This window comes from Acinonyx jubatus, chromosome A2, assembly GCF_027475565.1.
Source record: "Acinonyx jubatus isolate Ajub_Pintada_27869175 chromosome A2, VMU_Ajub_asm_v1.0, whole genome shotgun sequence".
NCBI lineage: Eukaryota > Metazoa > Chordata > Mammalia > Carnivora > Felidae > Acinonyx > Acinonyx jubatus.
Window position 1 is genome coordinate 47267151 of NC_069383.1, and position 16841 is coordinate 47283991.

At 47.6% G+C, this 16841-nt stretch overlaps 1 protein-coding gene across 2 annotated transcripts in view; it reads right to left on the reverse strand.

Moving 5' to 3' along the window:
- Positions 1–14241, reverse strand: part of WIPF3 (WAS/WASL interacting protein family member 3) — an 81224-nt gene extending 66983 nt beyond the window's left edge. Inside the window, exon 1 of one of the 2 annotated variants that reach the window (XM_053218268.1) lies at positions 13939–14241. The gene's annotated coding sequence lies outside the window, so the exon portion shown is untranslated. The remainder of the gene's footprint in view (positions 1–13938) is intronic. The other variant, XM_053218269.1, reaches the window with a different exon arrangement.
- Between the last annotated feature and the right edge of the window lie 2600 nt (positions 14242–16841).

Sequence of the window (16841 nt, forward strand, 5' to 3'; positions counted from 1 at the left end):
AACAGCAGACCAGGGGCACCCGGACACTCAGTTGGTTAAGCGTCCAACTTCAGCTCAGGTCATGATCTCACAGCTTGTGAGTTCGAGCCCCACATCAGGCTCTGTGCTGACAACTCAGAGCCTGGAGCCTGCTTTGGATTCCGTGTCTCCCTCTCTCTCTCTGCCCCTTCCCCATCTCTCTCTCTCTCTCTCTCTCAAAAATAAACATTAAAAAATTAAAAAAAAGACAGCAGACTCACCAGCAATAAGCACAAAAATATGAAAAACATGGCACTACACAGAATGTGGAAAGAACGCCTGTTTACAGAAGGAGAGCTGAAACAAGAATACAGAGGGCTGCCTCGTTCAACCTCAGCTGGGAACAGACATCCGTGCACGGGGCGACTCAAGATTTTCCCCTACTCTGTGCGTGTCCTTGAACAACCACGGAAGTGCCTGTGAATACTGACTTTGGGGTTGGTTAGCAAACTATGGAATCTGTGAGTAATAAGGATTGGCTGTAACTTTTTGAGCCCCCTGTATGTGCTCAGCACCGTAGTAGGTACTTGTAATACACCGTTCTGTTTAATGCCCTCAACGACTCTGTGGGGGACGCTGGCATTTCCTATGGTGGAGAACTGGATTTTGACTCAGACACATTACTTCGTTTCTGGTGAATTTCAGAGATGAGTTAACGCTCTGGCCTCTCGGATCCAAGACCTCATTTCTTTGTTTCAGTAACTTTGCATAATTCAGGTCATAGGACTTCTCTGTTTCCAGTTAGCAAAGGTTTTTAAATATTTCTGAGACCCTCAAGTGGAAAGGACCAGATACAGGGAGGTATAATTCTCCCACTTGCTCTCCCTGAACCTGAACACCGCTTGCCGTCCATTAGCTTTATCCTGAGAGATCTGAGCATAAGTAGGTGCCACGGGGCTTCCGGCTCGCTGAAATCGCCGGCGTGATTTTTTCAAACTTGAGGATTAAAGGGTATTTTTACATGCGGTACTTGATGGCTGTGAAGGCTTTTTCCTGACAGATAAAATAATTAAGTAATTATCTAGAAAAGTAGTTGTTAAAATCTGACAGTGAAGAATGCAGAGCTCCAGGAAGTCACAGGCTGTTCCCATGAGCTCTTTGAAGCTTTGTGCTCTCCCGACACATTTAAAACTGTTATTTTGCTCTGTAATGTATTAAAAAGTGTCTAGGGTAAAAAAAAAAAAAAAAGCCGGATTCTCAAAGGCCTTGATATTTCCTCCCAACTCATGAAATAACTCTAGAAAATAGTGTTGGGATGCGGGTTAGATGTTCAAGCAGCGAGCGTTAGAGGGTGTCCAGGCAACAACTGATGCCACGTCCACATGAGACCCCCTGAGCACAGGGGACCGTGCTGCTCTGAGAGTCGGACAGACCCGGGCCCTACTCATGCCTCTGCTTTTCCCAGCTGTGTGGCCCCTGGCCAAGTCACTTAGCCTCGGTGGGGGGGGGGGGGGGGGGGGTGTCTCATTTTTTTGATCTGTGAAACAATTCTAATGCTTGACTCTTAGTTCGTTATCGGGACTAAAAGACAGTACCTGAAGAACATCGGGAGGCTGTGACACACAGCAGACGCATAACAGGAAACTGTACTTCTCATCATCACACGATCACCACCAAGAACTACAATAAAAGGTGGAGTAGGGTGCGTGAGGGCTGGGGAGTGCCGAGGAATGTCACCTTTAATTCAGAGCCGGGGGTGGGGGCGGCAATAGGTACACATTTTGGTAGAAGCTATTGCGTGCTTCCGCAGGTGCAGAGGTGGCTCCAGGAGGGCCACCTCTGTGGGCACAGAGGCAGAGATACAGAAGTGGGAGAACGCAAGCAGTCTGGGGGGCGCTGTAGGCGTGGTGGAGGAGAAGGAAAGGCTGGAACCACAGAGGGGCTGAAATGGCACGACACCATTCTGCAAGTGTCTCTTCTCTCGGGTACGGGTGGACATCTGTCTTGTTGTGGCCATCCATCACCTCTTGGACACTTTTCCTATGCCTGAGGAATTTCTCCCAGGAGTCCTGCCTCCCTCAGCCAGAAGCCAGGAGCTCCTTTTCCCAGCATCCCTTGCGCAGGGAGCCGACTTGTGACCACTGATTCAGAGGTGAGGAAACAGTGGATGGGCAAGGTGTGTGGGAACCCTGGCTCCCGGGAGTGACGGTCGGGGTCTGGAGGTGGAGGCCCCCGTTGAGCTCTGGCTGACTGATATTCAGCGGGAACGCAAGACCAGTATGGGCCACAACCTCCCAGTTTGCGCTCAAAGGCCCCAAATCCAGATTTTTGTGTGAAATCCAGTTTTGAAATGTGGCTAACTAATTCAGAAAGCGCTTTTAAAAATCACTGGGCCAAGAGAACACATCTGCAAGTCCCACAGGATCCACAGACCGCCACAGTACAATCCCTTTACCAGGAGCTAGCGGGAGTCGGCTGGGGGGGGGGATGGTAAACCCTCCCTCCTACCCCTCTGTTCCCCTTCCTGCCCCACCGGATTCAGAAAGAGATGTGGACTGGGCTTGCCTATGTCATTAATATAAAAAGTTACATATATATGTACACCAACTGAGCTTTTTCAGGGAGAAATCACTTACGGTAAGGGATTTTACACGCTAGCTGCTTTTGCCAAAACGATACACTCACTTTCCTCCCCCCAAGGGTAGTTTACAGTTGCTCACGAATAGAATGTGTGCCTATTTTAAAAACATAAGGAAGAAGGATTATTGCCACTATTTGACAAAAGCTTCTTTCGCTGGTTCTTAAAATACATTTCAATAGGAATCTGAAAATAAGGTTCTCTGTGTACTCATAACTTTTTATGTTTTGTCACTGTTCCACTGAGTCTCTTTGTTTCTTTGCCTATGAATTGGGGGTTCAGAAGAACAGAGATTTCTTACCTCTGAACTAATAAAGGCGAATGAGCCCCATGGGACAAGCCATTGCTTGCATTATGGTCTCAGCCGGGTCCCGCCACCCTACAGATCAGTCAGTTATTTATCAAAGGTGCCCTGCGGCCAGGAAATCATAACCCACAAGCCCATGAGCACATAAGGCACAAATAAGACATTTTCTCGAAAAGCATGTGGCAAAGCTGCCAAAGCTGTAAGGAAAAGGATAAAGAAAAAAAAAACAAAACACCCTTTTCTCCAGGTGATGGTGAAAATCATCTATGAGTGCTCACTTTCTGCTATCACTTCCTCATTGTTGGATGAGTAAATGGGCATAGTCCTCTCCTGGGACTTCCCACCTGTCCCATACGCCACCTCTCCCACTTAACACTGTCCTCTTCTGGCCAAATGAAAGTTGATATCCTCACTCTCCTTAATGGTATACAGGTCCTGGAGGTATTTAGCCTTTTGGGGAGAGTTGGGGCATGTTGGCCTAAGTAAGCGGGGGACGGAGAGGGGGGGAATATAAACCACACAGAAAAATCCTTGAACATTTGAGTTCTAGGTAATAGTAAAACAAGTTAGCTCTGACGTAGCATAACCCTTACTATGTATCTGATCCTGTTCTTGGGGCTTTTGGTATATTTGAATATTTGTATATTTAAGCACCATAACAGCCCAGTCAGATAGATAACTACTATTATCCTCATTCTTCAGAGGAGGAAACGGAGGCACAGAAAGGTTAAGAAAACTATGCAAAGTCACACAGGAAATTAGTGGGGAAGCTGGCATTCAAACTTGGGGTGCCTGGTTCCAAAGTCCATGCTCTTAAGCACCATGCTAACTTAAGTCACTTGAAAATACAGGGCACCTGGGTAGCCCAGTTGGTTAAGTGTCCGACTCCGGCTCAGGTTATGATCTCACAGTTCATGAGGTCTGAGCCCCCACATCGGATCTTGGATCTTGTAAAAATGTAGATTCTGATTCAGTCATCTGGGTGGGGCCTGATATTGTGTAATTCTAACCAGCTCCCCGGTGAGACCAACCCTGCTGGCCTGGGCACCACAGTTTGAGCGGCTCTAGAATGTGGAAAACATGTAAGAAAGGCACAGTGTCCGCCCCAGACCTACTGAATTAGAATCCTTGGGAGTATCTTATCAACAAGTGATTTTTGTGCCCGCGAAAGTTTGAAAAGCTCTGTTGCAGAATATCTAGCATGATGAAACTCTCTGTCCCACACCATTGGAAGAGCCTTTACTGAAAGGCTTTCTATAGACTCATTTAATTTCCGCAGTCTGGATCCATGAAAATGGCATACCGGACTTGGAATTGACGCACAAAAGTGAGAGGGAAACTAAGCTGAGTGCCCACTCACCTCTCACTTCTGTGATCTGGAGGACTTTTAACACCTGAGAAACACCAGCCCTGATGACAATAGCTCCTGGGGCTGAATCTGCTCAGCCCTCATTGGAGATTGTAGTTAATTATCTGCTGAAATGCTTAAAGGATTAATGCAGACTTGTCTATGTGAGTTCCACAATGAAGACATACTTTAACCACAGTCTAATATGAAACCTAGTAAGTCACACCTACCATGAGCTCACAAAATTGGTTTCCTTTTAGAAGACTCTTAGGGAAACGCAAATTTGTTCCCAGATCATTCACTGAATTCATTATAATATCTGAACAGTATTTGGCGAAGGGAAAAATGGAGATATTGATAATATTTATCATTGACTCAGGTATTTAAATTATAGTTAAATGCCATAAAAATCGTTGTGTGTGAGGTTCCTAAGGGTGAAAGCAGAAAATATTGATTTCCTGTCTTTTTTTTTTTGCTGCCTTTGAATGAGCTAAAAGAAGAACAAAGCTTATTAAAAATACATGATATTAATCACACATTTGTAAGTAAGTCTCATTTTATACAACAGCTATCCTTCCGAAAAACGGCATCTCTAATTTTGGAAAATCGGGGTATGCTTTAAGTATACAAAAGGAGTTTGTTATTCAATGGAAGCCCGTAATCAGTGTTATAAAATAAGGAGTCATTTTGCAAAATAAATTACCACCTCTTTAATTAATATATTTGATGATGTTAGATTTTATAAGGAGGGTGCTTTTTACTTTCTAAGGCTAAGGTGGTAACTTTTCACTTAGGATGGTGAGTCCTCCTAAACTTTTGAGAGACAAATCCTTTCTTTTTAAGGGTCACTTTTGAGACTTTAAGTATTTTCACCTTATTCCTACTGTTCCAGCTCGGGCCAGAGAAGGGCCCAGCAGATTCCGGCACCTCTAGTCTCACGTCCTGCCTGAGGCTCTGCTAGAACGTCAAACAGTCTGCTTCCAGGAGCCACCTCATCTCTCGCCAGGCAGACCGCTTCCCGTGGCAGCAAGCACAGTTCAGTGACAGCCAAGTGACTAGAGGCCACGCCTCTCAGACCACAGGGCATCACTCCCCGATTTAACACACCACCTTTCACAGCTCCTTAATACGGAGGCAAGTTCTAGATCTCATCCTCCACTCTTGTCTACGCATCCTATACTTTACCCACACCACACCCGGGACGTTTTCTTATGTACCTTTTCTTTATACCTCTATGTCTTTGCCCATGCTAGTCAGGCTGCATATGACAGCCTCTCCCACCTGGAAAATGACTACTGATTCTCTAAAACATGCTCGGGTGCCAGGTTCTCTGCAGAGACTTCCTCCTACCGTAGGCAGAGCTACGCTGTGCGTTGCTGGGGCGGGGAATGTAAAATGGCACAGAAAAGTTTGAAAGTTTCTTGTGATGTCCAACAGTTATCATAAGACCCACCAACTCTACTCCCAGGCTATCTACCCAAGAGAAATGAACACTTATGCCCACACAAAGACCTATACGTGAATATTTCTAATGATGTGGTTCATCGGAACCGAAATGTAGAAACAACGCGAATGTCCATCGCCCCACGAGTGGATAAACAAAATGGCCAGGGGATGAAATCTTATTCGGCAATAAAAATGAATGAAAGACTGAGCCATGCGTTGGCTTGGATGAGCCCAGAAATCATTACACGGAGTGAAAGAAGCCAGTCGCAAAAGGCCACAGACCGTACGGTCCCGCTTGTTTGAAATATCCAGAATAGGTAAATCCATAGAAGTAAAAAGTAGATGGGTGTTGTCAGGGCTGAGGAGATGGAATATGAGGAGTGACTGCTAATGGGTCTCTTTTTTGGGGTGATGAAGATGTTCTGAGATTAGATGACAGTGATGGTTGTGTGACTCTGAATACTCCAAAAACCACTGAATTGCACATCTGAGAAGCGTGAATTTTATGGTATGTGAATTACAATCCAATAGGGCTGTTATTGAAAAAACTGGTGCAGCATGATTAATATCAGGGAAAACAGAATCCAGGGTAAAAAAATATTAAAAAAAAATTTTTTTTAACATTTATTTATCCTTGAGACAGAGCATGAACGGGGGAGGGTCAGAGAGAGAGGGAGACACAGAATCTGAAACAGACTCCAGACTTTGAGCGGTCAGCCCAGAGCCCGACGCGGCGCTCGAACTCACGGACCGCGAGATCATGACCCGAACCGAAGTCGGCCGCTCAACCGACTGAGCCACCCAGGCGCCCCCAGGGTAAAAAAAAATATTAATAGAAATATAAAGTGCTTTGAATTAACTGCTCCCATGGGTAACGACAAGTAAAAAGCATAAGAAAACCCTGAGGCAGGCCTTGCATGGTGGAAGGGAGTGAGAAGGGTATGAGCAAAGCTTTGCCACGCGCACACGTATGGCGTGTGTGGAAACCAGTCACAGCCAGCATAGAGCTCACAGAGCCAGGTTGTCAAGGAATTTGAACTTCATTTTGTAGGCTTTTAAAGACAGGAAAGATGTTAAAATACTTTGTGTTTCAAAGACAGCACCCTGGGGCCACGTGAGGAACATGAATTATAGGGAGAAGCAGCGAACAGGTGGAAAAATTTGGGGATCCATACGAGCGAGGATGGACATTACCTGAATTAGCATCATGGGATCCAGGCAAGGAGGATATTAGCTTGCATGTTCAGATGGGGGAGAAGAATCAGCCCAGGATAACCCCAGTACTCCTTGCCAAGAAAATCTAGGGTTAAATAAGGAAGATGGGAGAAAGTGTGTGGATGGGTGCACCAGGGGTAGATGGGCAGGGAGAAGTGGGTTTACTTTGAATCATATGAAGTGCTTTCAGCACATGGAAATTTAGATCCAAAACTTAGAAAAGAATCGGGACGGGTGAGAGCGATTCAGGAATCTTTACATAAGGCAGTTAGGTATGCTTCTTTCTCGCGTGCTAATTGTATGAAGATCTGGAAACGCATAACACTTTAAACTACTGAGTTGTCTTCTGTAATTTCTAATTAAGTCAAGGGCATGGCTAATAAAGGCAGCAAGTCAGGTGGCTGTACTGCTGTCTACTCAATAACCATTCCCTCTTCTTCCTCATAGCGAAACCCCTAATTTGTGTGTGGGGGGCGGGGGTAGGAGTTGCCATTTACTCAGCTAAAAATATTTGATTTCTCAGACTTCCCTATATTTTGAGCAACCTTGTGACATCATCCTGGTCAACGAGATGTAGGTGGGAGCAGCTGGGGAGGGCATCACTTTCTGAATAAAGAGGTAACACCTTCGCACTAGAAGGGCTCTCACTCTTCGGATATTTACACCTTCCTCTTCTTCATGACTATACTACAGATGTAAGCCCAGAGACACAGCAGCCATCTTGTGACCATGAAGCAGCCAGATGTAAGATGAGGTCCTATAGGCTAAGGAGGGTGAAGCAGGAAGATGGAAAGAGACAGACTCTCTGAAAGCATTGTCTGAGCTCTTCCATCAGCTCTGGACTGCCTTTCCTGGGAGTCTATTTCCACAAGACAAATAAATATATCTGTTTAAGTCAGATTCTTATGCGTGTGTTGTTTTTGTTTTGTTTGGTCGGCTTGGCGACTGAATGCAATCCTAATGGATACAAGTCATATTTGGACTAATATATATATTTACTGCTAGGCATATTAGATTATATTAGCATATAACATATAGTAAGACTAAAAAGACATGACCATTATTTCGATTACTAAAAAAACTTAAAACCAAAGTATTTATTCTTACTACCAAGAAGTACTGATAGCATTAAGGGGTTTAAGAGGTAGTACAAAGCACTGGATTTTTCTTTTTCCAAACACTGTGATAAAATGTGCAGCTAAACAGAGATTATGGTACTATCCGCATTAAGAAAATTCATGAATACATACTCTATTAATGAGCATATGTGCATGAAACACCCTTCTGGATGAAGTCAACTGATCTGGCATATTTAAATGGCTTTAGTCAAAATGAATGTTCTTAAAGATGGGGTTGTTCACCTGACTCTCCCAAGAATGACAATCTTTGGAAGAAAGAATCTTTCTACTCTCCTAGGCCCTCAGTAAACATAGCTAAGAAAATAGCATGTCCCCAAACCACAGCTTGCTGGTCCTTCACAGAAGAGCTTTTACTGGGCTGTGCTCCGGGATTAGGTCTCCAGAACTATAGTCAATAACATTCTAGGAAACGCTTATTATTGCCCTTCTACCACAAAACTTCCATTGTGTTCACAGTAGGGACTATGTTGAACACTTAGATTCCTACAGCAGCAACGACTGCTTTGAAGACCCACCAGGAGAAAGTTATCCCAGGTTTCGGGACCAGGAAAAGCTGTGCAACTGATCTGTTTTTATCTCATGGTCACTGTGGATCAAGTAACTATTTGTGTTTTCTTTCCTCTGTGTTCTGGCCACTGGGAAGCTCTGGCAAATTTGTAACCTTCTCTCCAGAAACCATGCTAGACTTCATAGTAGACTCATCTCTAGAAACTACCTGCATCTTATGAAACAGGCTTATTCTCTAAGTTACCTCTGATTTTATCTTGCTTTCCAATCTGTGTTTTCTTTACCCTGGTTTCATTCTCTATTAATTTTCTGTTTATTATCTATTTTTGTAAGCTCCTCAAATGTTTATGGAATGGGGAATATTTAAGGCAGACAACTTTTAAAAGCATCAGATGAGGGGCGCCTGGGTGGCTCAGTCGGTTAAGCGGCCGACTTCGGGTCAGGTCATGATCTCGCGATCCATGAGTTCGAGCCCCGCGTCGGGCTCTGTGCTGACAGCTCAGAGCCTGGAGCCTGTTTTGGATTCTGTGTCTCCCTCTCTCTGACCCTCCCCCGTTCATGCTCTGTCTCTCTCTGTCTCAAAAATAAATAAACGTTAAAAAAAGTTAAAAAAAAAATAAAAGCATCAGATGATAATAACAATAGCTAATTTATTGACCACTGCTATGAATGAGGTACCATTCTAAGCACTGAACCTATCTTATGTACTCTAAATATGAAATAACTACTATTATCAGGCCCATTTGACAGATGAGGAAACCGAGGCATAGCAAAGTTATTTGTCCAAGATCATATAACAAACAAGTGATGAACACAAGATTCAGACCCAGGTATTCTGAATTATACAATTTCTATAAAAAATAAATAATAATATTGAATTTCTAAAAGAAGCAGAGGCCTTCTGATTTTGTAGGCTGAGTTTCCCATCCTTCAGCTTTTTAAAAAATAACTTTTACTTATTTTTGACAGAAAGAGAGACAAAGCATGAGCAGGAGAGGGTCAGAGAGAGAGACAGAGAGAGAGAGACATAGAATCTGAAGCAAGCTCCAGGCTCTGAGCTGTCAGCACAGAGCCCAACTTGGGGCTCGAACCCGTGAACTGCGAGATCAGGAGCCAAAGTCGGACACTTAACCAACTGAGCCACCCAGGGACCCCTACCATCCTACAGCTTTACAGGAGATATCTATTATACATCTTGTCCATAAAGTCATGCCTGACGATCCATATCAACTGAGGGGAATGAGACAGTAAAAGTCAAAAGGACAGATAATCCAAAAATAATTGGCTTATGATCTTAGAACATAAGGGTTTTCATCCATTCACTTTCTTGTTCATGCAGTACTCATCATACGCCATGATGGTGCAGGTGCTGGGAACAGAGACGAAGCAGACAAGTACCTGCCCTTCAGGAGCTCAGTTGCAAAAAGGGAGAGTCAGGGAGGTAGAGGGTGTCTTGGGGTTATGAATGGGCTGATAGCAGACTGCTGAGAGCAGGGTGTGACATGATTATTCTAAGAGCAGATTAGCCCTTGGTCTCTCTGTCACAACTGATAATGAAAGTAAGAAGAACCAGCTCCTTTATAAGGCTATTGTGATGATTTCATACTTAGAAAGATCTTAGCCTAGCCTGGCACATAGTAAGTGTGGAGCACCTGTTAGCTTTTAGCTCCCAAGGCACAGTGGACAGCACCCCAGGAATCCTGCTTTGTCTCACACACACACACACACACTCTTATGGACACATGTCCTCATAAGCTCAAGAACTGAGGCTGGCTGCCGCTTCCTCGTAGCTACTCCCTAGGAGCTTACATTCCGTAAGCACTCTTTCCTGCATGTCACCATCTCAGATTCAGTGTCTCATTGGAATACATCACCCATACACGATGAACGTCCCTTCCAGGTGCACTTGAAAATCTTCCACACAGTACCTGCTCCACATATCATCCGCCTGGCATTTTTCCCATGTTTGCTCTGCTTCACTTTATCTCATTGGCACTTAACCACAGCAGTTAACTACACGATTCCCTTGCTGCACACTGGGTCAGGTTCCCACTTGAACAGGTCTAAGGAAAGATCCAACTAGAATTGCAAAAGGGGGGGGGTGGGGCGCCTGGGTGGCTCAGTCGGTTGGGCGTCCGACTTCGGCTCAGGTCATGATCCCACAGTTCGTGAGTTCGAACCCTGCATTGGGCTCTGTGCTGACAGCTTAGAGCCTGGAGCCTGCTTCGAATTCTGTGTCTCCCTCCCTCTCTGCTCCTCCCCTGCTCATGCTCTGTCTCTCTCTCTCTCTCTCTCTCTCTCTCTCTCTCTCCCCTTCAAAAATAAAGAAAAACATTAAAAAAATTTTTAAGAATTGCAAAAGGGGAGTTTCAAGTGTGTTATTGGCTGAAGCCAGTAAGAAAACATACGTGCTGTACCTGCTGGGCATCAGCAGGGAACAGTACGTCTCTTCAGTTCTGTCACAGTGACTACATGAGAAGTCACCAATCATTCTCTCACCGATCCTAACTCATATTTAATAGTTCCCTCTCAAAGTTTGTTTTGTCATACTATCAGCAAAGTCAGTCAAACATTACGATTCCTTTCTAAATATTCCAGCAGCCAGATGGCAGGAACACTACTGTGACAAGGCAAAACTCTCCTAAAGATAACTTTGTGATGCATAATCATGCTTGATGGCACTCGGCTAAGCAGATTCACCTAGAGATACCTCTTTGGTTGCTCCACATAACCCATGTGCTCTAACCCAAAACTTTGTACTTCCAAGAATAAGACCAACCTCCCAACTCTTCAGTATGAAACTGGCTGGTAAAACAAACACGTTTCTACTTCTTTAATAGGTAGAAATATCAAATCACTAGAAGACCACACATGAGGATAAGTTTTCTCTCTGGACATGATGTTACTGTACCTTCAGGTTTCAAATATTTCTGCACCAAATTTGACGTCTATTTATAACACGTTGGCTAGAAAACAACTCTTCTTCATCTGCCGAGTTATTCTTGTAGAGTGTGTGGTTTTTCTGTTTTTGTTTTTACTCAAGCGGTAACAACATATCTTTATAGATTCTAGGATGTGGGAAAGTTGACGGTTCCTCCCTGGTGAAAACTCTATGTGTTCTCTAGAGTTCACTACATTTTGGTTTCTCATAACTTTTCTAGATTATATTATTTAGTGTGTGTGTGTGTGTCTGTGTGTGCGCGCGCGCGCGCGCGCGTGTGTGTGTGTGTGTGTGTGTGTGTGTTTGAGTAACTGCAAAATCGCAACCTGTTCTTTATGGTTTCTGAACAATACATCCCCTAAAAGAGCGTTGGCAGGCTAGGCCAGCTGGCTTTCTCCTGTTTCTAAAACTGTATGTTCTTAGACACACACGCTTCTTCCATCCCTTCTGCTGCTGGCTAACTTCAGCCTGTGACACAATCTCACACGCACAATTATATGAAAACAACAGAGACTCCTGGAAAGGAACAAAAAGGGGGCAGGGCAGGAAGCCAGGCTTCCAGTCTCTTTTTCCTGCTTCAGGTGGCCAAAAGTTGCCTGTTTCTCATCATACGTACAGAATTTGAAGTCTGTGTACCCAGGGTCTTAACCCTGGCTCTCCCGAGTAAGGCATTTAAGGCGTTTTAAATGTGTGTGACTTTATTTGCTCATCTGTAAAATTGGCAGAATAACAATCTCTCCCCCCCTTAAAGAACTGACTCATACGGGGTGATGTGGTGAAGGTCTCTGCGGCGTATAATTCATTCCCCGTTTTTTCTACACTTTCGTTCGTTCCCCTGTCCTTTTTTTTTTTTTTTCTTTTCTGATTCGGTTTTTGTGGTTTTGAAATGTGTCTCTAAAATGCACTGGCTGGAAAACTGCACTAATCTGTGTGCTACCACAGTGAGTGGATTTTTAGCATTAAATTTTTATTTACTTTTTTTTTTTATCAAGGTAACCCATACACAAGCCAAGCGCACAAATCTCAAGGGACTGACTTTATAAACATCTATATGTCTACACCGTGGAATCAGTACTAAGGCAAGGTAGAGAGCATTTCCAACGCCCCAGAAGCCCCCTTCATGTGCTGTCCAGGTCATTGCAAGGCCCAAAGGCAACCCTGCTCCTAATACGGGCGATGCTCCTGCACTGCCATGATTAGCTTCACCTGAAGTTACCAAAAAAACCACAAACAAACCCAAACAACCCAACCCAGGGAAGGCCGGGGTCCCAGTGATATCCTGTGGCTGACCATAAGAAATAGACTTCCAATCCTTCTCCTGAAGAGATAAAAGATTTTGCAAATAAGGGATGGGGAATGAACTTTCTCAATCGCTCAGTCCATGCAGAACAAGGCCCTCATTTTGCAGCCAATGACCCCAGGCTCTCTCGGGGAGGCAAAGTGACAGTCCAACTTCCTGCTACAGAGTAACTTTACTTCCGAATACTGCCTTCACAAAACACAACAACATCCTGAATGTCAGGGATGCTATCTGGGCAGCCCGGCCAGCCGGGAACAGCTCCCCCGGGCCTCTCCCAGCAGAACTTCTTTCCAGGGAGCAGCGTGCACTCGGTCCCCACGCGGCTCGGGCTCCTGCCACAGGCACACCCACGCGGCTGGCACGCGGCGCTCGGAAGGCACTGTTCCTGCGAGCCTGTGCCCGCCTGCCCACGGGGGCAGGGCTCGTTCCTCACACCCCCTTCCCAAGTGCCCTCTCCTGCAGCCCTGCTCCTCTCGCGCCTCTCTGGGGGGGGTGGGGAGGGGACAGGCTCTACCACCTTCTCTGACTCCTTCAAAGGACTCCAAAGCCCATGTGTGGCCAGATCTAAATCGCCAGAACACAGACTACCGACCTCAGGAGCCTGGAGATGAACGCTGGGAGGGGAGTCCCGAGACTCGCTTATCTGGCCCCAGCCGGGTCACTAAGCACCAGCTGTGTGACCCTGGACAAGTCATTTCACATCTCCGGACTGGCTTCCTCGTTGGGGGCTGCTTCTGTACCCCCAAAGCCACCTCCAGCCCTGCAATGTCCTAGCTCTTTACTCCGCGTCAGCTCTTCCTGCGACTGCCCCCTCCTCAGCGAGACCCCAGCCTTTTGTTCTGGGGGGGAAGCGGGGAAGAGAGCAAGGGAGAGCTGGGCGAGGACCAAGCCAGGCGGCCTGGGCGCCAGGGGCCGCTCACCGGACAGTCGGGTCGGGGGAAAGTCACCAGGCAACCCCGCGGTGACCTCGTTCCCTCCGCGGTCCCTTTACGGCCCGGCCCCGGAGGCGCGGCGCGACGGGCAGAGTGGGGGGCGGGGATCCCCGGACACCGGCGAGCGCGCGGCACCCCTGTCCGCGCCGGGACCGGCCCGAGCGGCCGCGGTGACAGCGCGTCCCCCCTCTCCCTCCAGGCACGGACCTGCACACGCGCGCGGACCGCCACCTGCCGCTAGCCGTGCCGGGGGCCGGACAGGAGTCGAGCCCCGGCCGACGTCCCCGCCGCCGCCGCCGCCGCCGCCGCCGCCGCCGCCTGGCTCGGGGCTCAGTCCAGCAGAGGCCGTGCTCCAGGCGCCGCCCCCGCGACCACGCTGCGTTCGGTGCTGCGCTCGGTGCGCCCGGCTCCCTCGCCGCCGCCGGCTCTGGTGCTGCCGGGACGCGGAGGCGGGGCCGTCGCCCCACCTGCTCCGCGGGCTCCTGCCCCAGCCGCCTCCGCCCAGCTCGCGGGGACGCGGCCGGGCGGGCGGGGCGGCTCCGGAGCCCGGGGGCGGGTCCCAGCGACACGGGTGCGCCACTGCCGGTCCGCGTCCGGAGTCAGAGCTGCGGAGAGAGGGGGCCTAAGGCACCGCCACTCTGGGAACACGCCACTGCTTCATCAGTGTACTGCAAGATAGTTGGAACCCTTCTTATGCTCCGGGAGGCGGCATAAGCTGTGGTGACAAAAGGGAGAACAAAATCGCCTTTTGCCCTCTCGGAGTTCACGGTCCACAAAGAAAGTAATGGGCAGCTACGATCCAGAACCAAGAGCATGTGTGGTCGTAGAGGGGGCACCTGATCCAGACTTGGGGGGGGGGGGGTGGTGGTCAGGGAAAGCTTCTCCAGGAGGCGAGGTCTAGGACACATGAGCTAACAAAGATGAGCATGAATTAGCCAGGTGGAAGAGTGGCCGGGGGAGGTAGATTGTCCCTGGTGCAGCGAAGGAAGCGAAGGCCGACTGTGTTTGAAAACCGAAATAAGCCCCAAGAACTTGGTGTGGCCAGCAAATCCCAGTGATGCTTCATGTTGAGGCCTCTTGGAACCCACAGAAAGTGTGTCTGTGAAGCTGGATGTACTCCTTCAGGTACAGTGATCCTTTGTGAGGATTCCCTATGTCCTGTGTTCTGGCCTTCCTACTAGTGGAGGAGCTAAGAGGATACTCATGGACCCTTCACTCAGCCCTGCGATATTTGAACACCGGCTATGAGCTGGGCTATCTGCAGGGCCGAGGCTGTGCCGGGGAGGGAGGCAGGGTCTCTAACACTAAAGGCACCTCTGATCTGGGGTGGAGGAGACACCTGCGCTCAGCGGTGTGCCCAGGCGTATATGAAGTGCATGGTAACACGGGAAGCAGCAGTTAATGGCAGCAGGAAGGATCTCACACATGGTTTGCAACCTGTCTTTGGGTTCAGATTCTGTAGGAGCTGCTGTCAAAGTATGTTCCCACGCAGCCCTTAGCTGGTTTCTTAATTACTCATGTTCATAGCGAGGACAAATAATTCACTTTGGCTGTCTTTCACTCCTGGGTTGTCAGGAACATGGGTTTCTGTTAGATTTAGGTGTATAAGGGCATAAGGGTAGTCAGTGCAAGCCAATGAGGTACTTGCTTCCTGCCTGTTTGTCCCGTGTTTCTCCCGCCTTTCCTCCTTGAGAACCATAATAAATGATCCCGGGCATGAAATCTGAAACCTAAAATTCATAAACAATTGTGCACAGGTGAACGCTACTTAAAAAAAAAAATCTGAAACATAACCAGACGCTTCTCCTCTGAGTCCCTAATGCTTGTTCTCATTAAACAGACACGTGATGACTAGAATTATAATACAAAAAGGAAGAGAAGATAAATTAGCAGAGAAGACATTTCCATGAGCCCAGAGAGTTCCCGTCCGGTCTTGTGTGGAGCGGCCCTAGCGGGAGCCAGTCAAACAGATAGGCTGCTGGCTCTGTCATTCCCTCTCCCACGTTCTTTATGCCTGCACGCAAACGAGAGACCTGGGGCCGCTGCAACCAGATGACAACCTAGAGACAAGGAGCGTGAGGCCACAAGGCCAATGTGGATTACAGAGCGGGAAACAAAGTCAGCCTGGCACTGCTGGGCATTCGAAGCAATTCCAGCAATAGCCCGCCTTCAAACTTCTTGCTCTGTGAGAAAAATAGTCCCTGTTTATTTAAGCCGAGGCTGGGTTTTCTGTTCCTTGCAGCCAAATGTAACCCCAGCTGATACAGTGACCCAGTGAAGGGCAACGTCTCTTCTCTTCCAAATGCTCACAAACGCCTGTAATAGCTCACCTTTTGCACCTTCGACTTGGAAACATGTGTTTACGTCTGCTGTGACCTCCTGAGCTTGTCAGGAGACGGGTGCTATAGAGATCTTAAGCGTGTTCTACGTGTATCCACATCAATTCTTCACGTGTTTGTGAGCAGCTGTGAGATGGTGATAATGTACTGGCTCTGGGAGTGCAAAGATCAGTTCACAGCCCTGCCTCCAGGGAGCAAACAGCTTAGTAGAGGACACGAGCTTGCAAATGGAGTTTTACACTTCGTGCAAGAGAGGAGTTTGCCTTGGACGGTGAGGTAATATAAGAGAAGAAATGATGAGCTCTGTCGGGTGTGGGAAAGGAGGGGGACAGTAATACCTGGGCTGGGCTTCCACGGATGAACTGGAATTTTCCCTGTCAGAAATTGGGGAAGGGAGGCCATTTCTGTCTGACAGAGCTTGGCAGTCCGGGAGCCTCGAACTCCACAAGTCTGAAACCATACTCACAGTCTTCCTCCCAAACCTACCCCGTTCTGGGTGCTGCTCATCTGCCCAACCGTCCAGTTGGACCACCCAGCAACTTCCTCAGCTACCTTTCCCTCATCACTCTTCCCCGAGGTGGATTTCTTCTCTTGGATCTGTCTGGTCTTACCCACAGGCACCAGTGCCACACCTGATCCTGGGGCCCGGCCCCTCTCTCCAGCGTGTCCACAGCAGCCCCCGCACTGATCACTCTGAAACATGCTGTGTCTCTTCTTCCAAGCCTTTCTTCACAGTGTGGCCAGAGAGATCATCTTGAAACCCAAAGCTGA